Source organism: Lichenostomus cassidix, chromosome Z, assembly GCF_008360975.1.
Source record: "Lichenostomus cassidix isolate B80296 chromosome Z, HeHo_3.0, whole genome shotgun sequence".
In the NCBI taxonomy this organism is placed as follows: Eukaryota; Metazoa; Chordata; class Aves; order Passeriformes; family Meliphagidae; genus Lichenostomus; species Lichenostomus cassidix.
Genome location: NC_139511.1, coordinates 42676414 through 42687005, shown reverse-complemented (window position 1 = coordinate 42687005; position 10592 = coordinate 42676414).

The following is a 10592-nucleotide window of genomic DNA, read 5'->3' as shown; positions in this document are numbered from 1 at the left end:
GTGGCCATGGAATGACCATCCTGCGTGTTCCGGTTCTGGGGCAGCCCTCCCCCCGCAGCAGAGGAGAGCTGCTTTCAGGTTCTGCACTGCTGCACAGGCTTTTTGTTGGGACTTCGCAGTAGCCTTCAGCATGGGCTCCCAGCCAGTATGAAGTTGGTTACACTTTTCTGCCATCTGGATGTGAAGGAAAATTTAATTCTTAGAACTGTATCTGCACCACAGTCATCTATCAGCCAGGTCATTATCATTGCAATACGATGGACAAAAAACTGGCCAACATGGTAGTAGTGAAGGAGACAGTTTCACTGTCTTTCTGGTAACCTGTACTTGCTGGGCATTTTGTTTGAATCAGGTGCTACTTCTCCTGTGTTCCCCTTCTTCCTAGAAGACACCACTCGTCTTCCTGTTGTGTTGAGCAGAAGATTCTTAGGTCTGTGTGTTCTGCCCAGGTCTTAGTGAAACCCACAGAAAGACTGCTGGGAGGGAAGCAGGCACCATATCCCCATGTGACTGCTGAAAAAGAAGAGGCATAGGTCAAGAAGCAGTAGGCAGGACCTACTGCCAGCATATACTACAGAGTATGTCTGAGTGAGTGCTCCTGGATGGCATAATGGTTTAACCCCAGCTGACAACCAAGTCCCACACAGCCACCCACTCATTTCTCCACCAGTGGGATCTGGGAGAGAATCAGAAGGGTAAAAGCTAGAAAATGCATGGATTGAGATAAAGTCAGTTTAATAGGTAAAGCAAAAGCTGTGCAGATAAGTCAAGCAACACAATGAATTAATTCACTGCTTCCCATGGGCAGGCAGGTGTTCAGGATTTCCAGGATAGCAGGGCCCCATCACAAGTAATGATGGCTTGGGAAGACAAAGGCCATCGCTCTCAACATAGTCCCTCTACTCTTCTTTCCCCCATTTTATATCCTAAGCATGATGCCATGTGGTCTGAAATTTCCCTTTGGTCAGTTGGGGTCACCTGTCCTCTGTCTCCTCCCAGCTTCCCAAGCATGCCCAACTTTCTCCCCAGCATGGCAGCACAAAAAGCAGAAAAAGCCTTGGCTGTGTGTAAGCCCTGCTCAGCAATAACAAAAACATCTTTATTATCAACTCTTGTATTCAGCACAAATTCAAAACACAGCCCTATATCAGCCATTGGGAAGAAAATGAACTCTACTCCAGCCAAAACCAGCACAGATGGGAAGGTCTTGTCTCCTCTATATTAGGATAGTGGTATTTAGTGTCATTTAATGAAATTAAATGTATGAGAAATACTGTGTATGAAACCCTTTGCACAGACAGCATGTGCCCTCTAAAGCCTCGAATAAATGATTTATGCTGTCTACGTAATTGCCTCAGGTAAAGGGACTTTGTGATGCAAGAAACTGGTTGGATAAGAAAGGACAAAATTTCAGTACTTCCCACAATACTGCACTTCATTAGTAGCCAACTTCTATTTTAACTCCAAGACATCAGAAAGGAACAAAAATTCTGAGACTGTATAATTGCAGAGAGATGTGATGGCTCATCCAACTGAGCAGAAGAAACCCATTGATGTACACTGGATGAAAAAGTATTTTAATTTTTCCAAAGAACAGGCAAAAGGTGGTAAGATGATTGTCAAGGCCACACAGTGATTGACAAACAAAGGTGACGCTGTGCAGACACTGACAGACTTTATGGAAGACAGCCTGAAGAACAGAGAAGATGGAGATTACAGTAGTCTACAGCATAGGTTAGAACTGGAGGAGGATGGAATACAGGAAGCTGCTAGCTTACCTAAGAATTTGTCAATACTACTGAAAACCAGAACATGGAGGGACAACTCTGAATAAGAAGAATGGCCTACTAAGCAACATAACCACAGGCATAAGTTGCAAGAAGGACCTGACTGAAAGAGAAGAAAAACAGGGACATGTTTCCTGCACTGATGATCAAAACAGAGAAATGAGCAAAAGATAGTAATAAGAAAAGTCAGGTTTATAAACAGAAAGTTTCTAATGTGTAAAACTACACACATTTTTCTGGAAATTAAAGGAAATATTAGAGATAAGAATGGTCAAGGAGTAGGTCTGAATATGCCAGAATGAAGGCAGTAAAGGATGGTGTGACTTTTCTCTTGTGGTCTGATGTCTCTTAGTCATCACAGACACGCAGACACATAACACAAACTTCTGAGGGATTTTAAAAGTAAACAGACACTATTTAGGTTCCATTGCTCAGAATGAAGTGCACTGATTAGCAAAAGAGGTATCAACAGGTATAATGTGACAATTGACAAGGTTCTAAATAAAATTTTGCAATAAGTATAATAATAAAAATTTTGCAGTAAATAGAAATACATAGCTGAAGTTTTGTTAGCCATACAAAGAAAAAGAGTGAGAAAGAAAGTAGTCGGCCTCCTAGTCAGTAGAGCAGCAACTTATACTTAATATTGTCTAGATACAGGCCCAAGATTAGAGAAAAGTACTCTCTGGTTTCCTTAAGAGGTTTTGCTTCCAGGCAAAGGCATTATGCCTACTGGGATTAAAGACAGCGGCAGACAACTACTGTTCCAGTACAAGAAACAGCAAGTTAGATACGGCAAGAAAAGGAGCAAATTAGTAACATGTGTGCAAACCAATCTGCTGTAATTCTGGTTCTGTGAGCCATAACTTCTATGACAATTCCTTATCAATGTAGCCACTAGTACTTTAAGGAATATAATTATTTTAAAAATCACATTAATGAAGGGTATTGTTTTACCTTCTGTTGTATTAAGTTTTTTCTACTACTCTGAATAAAGATGGGTAGATTCAGAATTTCCATTTTTCCAAGTAAGTTGGAGGCTGCATAGTTACCCGAACTTTTTGAAGCTAACAGTGAAATATATTATTTTTTATTACTTTGGTTACTAGAAAATAACAGACTCAAGTAACAGCACTTCTGTAAGCAGCACGCCATTGTATATGATCCTAGATAAGTATATAATCTGTACAAAGGAAATTTTCACCCAAATAAGCTTTAAAACAGTATTCATACAGAGGTATTATTCAATACGAAGAGAAATCCATTAACATGACACAAAGAAAAAGCAAATCATGTTCTCTCAATAAATGGACCAGATAAGATGCCTGTTATTGATTTAGTCTGGGATACTGGAATACTAAATCTTCTGCTGTATCCAGGCACAGTTTATCTTTTGGAACTCTCATTGTGATGTATTTTTATGTTTAAAAATAAGAATCCTGTTAAAGAGCGAAGACCTATATTCATGTAGCCAGGTTTTCTTTAGCTACTGGGAGAAATTACTATTTTTTGCTGAAATTTTCTTGCAGAAATACTGTCTTACAGATTTAATATTTCTTTCCATTGGTGTCCTCCAGGTATTGAAGCATTGTTATTTTGTGCCTCTACAGTGTGATTTGATGACTTGCCCAAATACAGGCCTTCTAATTTCTCCTTCCATTTCAGAGATTGTTTCCTATGTGTATTTACTATTTTGTAAAATATTTTCAAGTAGAAAGGTCAGCCTCTCACTACACAATGGCTGGATAGAGAAAAAGGACGATGACTGAAAATGTTTTCTTCCCAAAGTCAGTCAAGGGAGCGCGAGTGTGACCTTGGACCCACAAGCAACATTTCACCCATAATATAAATCAATATAATAGCTATTTCCCCAATGCTGTATGTCACAAGAATAATAGAATAGTTTTTTGTGAAGCATGAGGTCAGAACCACCCTCTAATAAATACTGTACAATTGGGTAACTACTTGTAGCAGGCTGAATGACCCTCAGGTATTAGACTACATTTCCTCTGTTTATTGTCCTACTAAGAGGTTTCAGGATGAAGTGGGTCACCACGATTTGGCAGACTTATGTATTATTAGCACCAAAAAAAACTTTAAAATGGTGCCTGAGCAAGCTGAGGCATTAGCACCAGGCTCCCCAAAACTGTTAAAAAAAAAATCAAGTTTTTTGGCAGGAATGTTACAATGTACTGCAAAATATGAACAACTCCATTAGCACAATACATGATAGATTGTTCAGATATGTCGATGAGTATTCCCTATTTACAGTAGACAAAAACAGAATTATGCACATAGATAATAAGAATTCATAGACCCCAAGTTATCTTCTTGATCTTCTTGAGTGTTCCTGGAGGTTCTAAAAATATAATTTAATCCATGAAGCTGCAATATTTTAAGAAGCTACTGTCTTCTGCCACTTGCTCTGCTCCTCATGTAAGATCTTCTATGGAAGTCTTAGCCATCCACAGGGGGCCAGAGACTGTATTTGAAGCTGCTGCTGGATTATTCAGAGGTCATTTGTCAAAGTACTGACATCTAAATTAACTTGGTTGGATGACACCTTAGAAAAGATAAAAGACTGAATAAAACAAAGGATTTTCTAGATCATGAAATACTGCCAGAAAGCACATACAGAATATCAGAGCAACTCAGGAACTGGATAATTTTGAGCATACTTCTAAAACAGATTATGTGGTCAGGAGTCACACAGTCAGGATGCAGGACTGGTCAGGGGAGACAGATGTCAGGATGACACTACGAATACAAAGATTTACCTGAAAATAATGAAAAAGTGGAATTAGCTTGCAACATGAGACTACATATATTCTTCTACTTGTAGCTATACCTCATTCCCTGAATAAAGTGGAGAAAAATCAACACACAAACTAATGTTACTGCTGTCGTGGCTACATATTTCCTTTATCTTGTTCACAGTCTCATAATATCATAGTAAGTTCAGACAACTAAAACAACAAAAGTACATAGTCTTCGTTGGCATATTTCCACCACTGTTTGGGTCATAAAACCAAATTACTTTTTTTTTTCCAGTGGTTTTCAAGAGATATCTAGTGTTACCTATACTAAGCATCCAAAACCCACTGGTTAGAATGAAAATAAAAATAGTGATTTCTAATTGCTATTTATAGTTCATTTTCAATTTTTGAGTTCTTAGATCATATTTGGGCCGTATTCTTAGGCTGTAAGAGAGAAGTGCTAAAAGTATAATAAGAAACAACCCTAGAACTTCTTATGTAATCAAAGGACTCCAGAAGGAGCTTTAAGAAAAGTAACAGAGATCCTCCAATAAAATTGTGAGACTGGTAATAATTAAATTTCATTTTCTGGAAAAAATAAAAAAGGAATGTAATTATTCTTGGCAAACCACCCTAACACTATTAGAATGTTCTTTATTTACTTTTGAATTGAAAATAAAGTGTAGCAAGAATTCTATTTCAACTTTTTGTAAATTTGAAGCTGAATATGATCTGACAACTACCTGTCCACCTCACAAATAAATAAGCATGAAAAATTATCCTCTGAACCCTCACTGTCTGGCTTCAGACATAGTTAAATTCTTTTACATGCTTAAGTAAATTCTTATCTTGTGCACATTACTAGGATACAGCTGCAGAGAAAATTAACCAAAATAAACACATTTATTGAAATTCAGTATTAAAACCCCCCTTAATTTCTCCAGGAATTATCTTCTGTTTTGGAATGATTCCAGCCAATTTTAAATGCAGTTTGCATTACAATTCTTCCTTCCTTCCTTTTTTTTTTTTTTTTTTTTGAAAGTACAGATACTTATGTAATATTAATTCTTAAATATTTTCCTGTCTCTAAAGGAAGCAACTCTATTGAGTAAAAAGTGTGTTTAAAAACTTAAATCAACAGATATGGAGTCTTACTTAGTTACTCTAAAATCAGCCACAGTAGGAAAGGAAAGTTCAAATGCACAACTTTGCATCATTGCCAAAATACACGAGCTCTATCTTGGTGAATTGAGTCAGTTGAATCCCACTGTGATGATGAAGTTCAGGCTGCAAGAAGAGTTCATGTTGGGCTGAGTCTGCAGTACCACCCTAGAATGCAATGTGCAGTATCTGTTTTGTATTCCCTTGGGCCAAGAATTTATAGCAAACAGTGCTTTTGGGAACAGTGTTAGCAACTGAAATACTACAGCACAAAGTGCCCTCCCAGTAACTCTTAGCTACTGCCACAGTACGCACAGATAATAAAAATAGAATCTTGCTTGTTCATCTGAAGTAGTTTCTGAATTCAAGTGATTGTAAATAACTGTAACTTAAACCTGCTGGTCAACTGAAAATCAGAAACCAACAAGCAGAAAGACATTTACCTCAGAATTTCAAGCAAAAGAAATCCAGCAAAGTAATTGAGGCAAGAGGAATATCATAACAAGATCCATAACATCCTTATCTTACAGTGGGAGCAAGTATTTTTTTCTTCTTTAAAAGTTAGTGTATGTAAAATAATACATATAGTATACATTATACATACAAATAATACATAACATTAATTTAAGCACATTGATAAAACTAGAAAAAGGGTTTTAATTGCTGCAAATGTTTTTTGACTAAACTACCCATGCTTATAGTTTGTTTCAATTTGTTTATTTTCCTAAGGCATTTATTTTTTTTTAAGACAGTATGAACTGTTAAACATAAGACATGATCATATGGCTTGGCTCCATTCTGAGCAAAAACATTGCTGGGTTCTGATTTATGCCCTATTTAATATTTGTAGCTTTATCAATGCTACTCCTGTGCACTCTGCTGTGACTTAGCCTGACTACACCTTAACCCCTCTGTCATGTTAATGACATGAGGTAAGCAATACTTCCTTGAATTTTGCAGCTTGCCTGAGACATTCACTTTAAAATTTCTATTCAAAATTCTTTTACTACTACTGAATTACAGAGGTTTGAAATGTAGCAATTTTTTAATTGAACCTGAATTTCTTATTTAATTAATTCCAGTACTTATACTTTTAACTTGTCCCCAGCCAGAAATCAGTTTATTTTGATGCATAGTGCAGCAGTGCGCAATACTAAAACAAACAAACTGTTGCAAACCTGATTTCTAATATTAAAAATGGGTAACTGTGAGGAATTTGCATATGCTTATGGCTCTTGTGTTGTATGTGTGTGCATGAATGCAGTGAGAGGATGTGTAGGTGTATGTTCTCAGCTGTGATCCCTAGGGTTAGGGAGTGTCTCATCTGTGTTCTCTGCATACTCGAAGAAATTTGGGTGGTCATGGACAGTGTTGCCCCTTCCAGCAGCCACTCCTTGGGTTAACAAGGGTACTGTGGCTTACTTACTGAGCCTGGGTGGTCACGTACTCTTCACACCCTTTTTCAGGGTGATGAACCTCAAGTCTTCATTTCCCATGCAACCCCTCCATAACCAGGTGACTCTCCCATTTAGTCTATGACACAGGCTACACAACACATGCAAGGTCAAAGCTCAACTCCTTTCTCGGGCTTAATTTCACAAAGAAACAAATTAACAATGAAGCAATCAATTCCCAGTACTGAGCTAAACACATCTCCTCAGTTTACCACAACACAAACCCAATCCGCCTCTGCCAGGACAGCCAAACTGGAATCTGCTTCCCCCTCTTAATGAACTTCAGCTGTCTGCCCCTCCCTCTAGGCTGCCCGTTGCTGGCAGGTGCTATGGGGTGGGGAAGACTTCATCCCCACGTCGAGGATATTGTTAATCACTTCCTCCCTCTGTGCTTTGTTCGGCTGACATGCCCTAGTTTATATTAGTGGCTTGCACTTTTTATTGCCTTGAAGGGTGTAGTGCCAAGGTCTGTGACCTCATTTAAAAGACAATGAAAAACCACAGCCTTCTCGATGGCACAGGTAAGTGGAAGAGGGACTTCCAGGGCCATGTTACAGACTGCTCCGGCATCATGATGTAGCCCTTCTGGGGAATGTAACCTGTTGATTGATGCTTACCCAGCCTATAAGCACAGCGTAGCGTGCAGTAGAAAAGTATGCAGTAAACCAATGCAATAAAATCGATATATTTTAGAGGCTACTTGGTTCTACCTCTTGTTTTTTCAGGAGCAAATTAGACTTCTGCTCTCTTACTCTCTGCTTATGAGAATAAAATGGCACTTTCTTTTCATTGAGTGAAAAGCAAATTGTGCTAGTGATGGAACTCCAGGCCCCTGCATCAGTGAATCTAGGCTTCCATGCTGACCTTTTCCAGCCCTGCATTTTCAAAATTTACTAATTCAATATCAATATGTTATGATGGTAGGAATGAGACCTGAAGCAGTATCTTTCATTACAAGCAGTTGGAAACAAAAAGTGCAATTTTGGTCAAATATTTTTTTCACCTTTTTTTTTTTTTACATTTAAATGGTCTACTTGTTGTTTGTTTATGACCGGTGATCCAATATCAGATATTACTTCTCCTTTATAGACCTTGCCACTTTTATATCCCCATTCTTCCTATAACTATAATCATGTTACCATATACTGCCACAGAAGTGGAAAGAATGTCCCCTGCAGCCCTGAATGCATACACAAGCAAAAACCACAAAACTAACCGAAACCCACATCACAAAACCCCCAGAAACTTTTACTGGAAGCAAGTATGTTTTGAATTCAGTGTCTAAACAAGAACTAAGATATTTCTAAGGTTTTATAATATGTTCTTGAGAAACATACAAATTACTAAAATATTGAGGACATTGCCAAAACGTGCTAAAAATATCAGCAGTTTTGACTTCTTTTGTTCACTGTATCTGACAAGCATCTTTCAGAAAGTACCTGTTTGATTATGCCGTTTCATAGCAAACTACTGGTGACAAACATGAATACTCAACATAAAAATCCAAGGAGAAATGCAACTTTATTAGTGTAACATTTTAGGACTTTTAATTAAAGTCAGTCTACTAAGGACATCTTTTGTTTAAAGGAAAATAAAAATGCTATTATGTACTTACATTTTGTTACTTCTAATAATGAAGTATTGGGGGTTGCTACAATGAATGGAGTAACTTTTTATTTCACATTTAGATATGGAAAAGAAATATGCAAACAGAAAAAAAGAAATTATGTGATCAGGAGTAACTGCAACATGTTTGTTATATAAACATGTTTCAAAGAAAGATGTGGAATTTCCCAAGTGCAGAAAAAAACAAAAACAAACAAAAACCATTTTTCCTTCTACCAGCAAACCAGCTTGGGGAATACTTCCATTTGTGCAATTTTCACAGGAACTGTAAGTGACAAAAGCCATAGCAACTAGGTTTCAAGTGCAATATATTTCTAATACACCTCTTACAAGTAGAAAAGCCACAAAAAAATTGCATGCTTACTCAACAGCTACATATAAAGAAAATTCTTGCGCTGACCCAATTCAGACTGAAAGTTGTTTAATTTGAAAAAGTGTAATCCAAAGGGAAAATAGGTTTGGAAGAATCTAGCCTAACAGTCCCATGGATTTGATAACTCTAAATGCAGGTGCTCCAAAATACAAAGATTTGGGAGAAACATAATGTACAAAATGCTTTGATTGTAGTCAATGTCTCCCAATTCACCAAAATTTGCCAACTGCACATTTTAAACTTTCTAAAATATTCTAAGAATTATCATGAATGCTGTTTGGTTTAATAACTAGAAACTTTATTATGGAGAATAAGCTTATGAAATGGCAGGAAAACAAATGATGATGATTAAACCATGTACAGAAATACGATGTCCTTAAAATACATATCTTGCTATGGAACAGTGTTATTTGTGTGTTTATTGTGGTAACATGTTGTGTCTACACAAATAGTAAGTACACAAATCTCTTTTTTAAGGTTCTAAAGTTGTAGGGAATTGCAGTCTTTTGTTTTGTGTTGTGTCAAGCTGTGAACTTAGACCCTGTAATAACTGAGTCTTTTCAGCTAAACTTTGAATGACCTTGTACTTGGAAAATGTTTTTAAATCCTGTTTAGTCATTGTAGCTGTTCAGCAGTTAATCTAAGCATACTGTTTTTTAAGTAAGGTTAGCTTCTTGTTGCCCAAGTGTAATAGGGAACAAATGGTCAGGGGGACAATGATAAAAATATTAGGAAAGAGACGAAAAGCAAAAGAGATGGTTATTAAAAGGCAGGGGTGTGGAAGAAGTGAAGGCTACATACAATCATAGTGACTGGATAATTTATGGTGCAAGAGAATTAGGAGATCCTAAAAGCAAAGAAAAATTTTAAAATGTTAACACGTTGTCCTAGGTTGCAATATCGATGTAGTTAAGTATTCTATTACCACCAGCTGTGGGCCATTAGCTGCTATCACCCACTCCGGATGACAGGCAATGGGCCATCCGTTAGCTATTATCACTTGCTAATGACCCACCCCGCATGACAGGCAATGGGCCATCAGGGACCCACCGTGTGACTCATGGACTTATCTCATCCCATTGTGAGATGCTCTGCCGAGGAGGGAGGAGCCAGGTGTTCCCACATGGATATAACCTGGCCTTGGAACTGCCTGAGCTAGCCCTGTCTACTGGGTTCCCAGAGGACCAGAGCTACTACTGGATCTTCAGCTAGAGACTAGACCTTCACAAGATCACCGCTTCAACTGGACTACTTCAGTTGAACTGCTACTACCACCCTAACAGGGTGTTAGGTTGTATCTGACTTTGTCAGTGCTTTTCCTTGTATTATTTCACTTATTTTTAATTTCAATCTTGACTTGTGATCTCCCACTGGTTTGTTTTCAAACCAAGACATATTTTGGCGCCCAACGTGGGGCATGACCTGGGGAAACTCA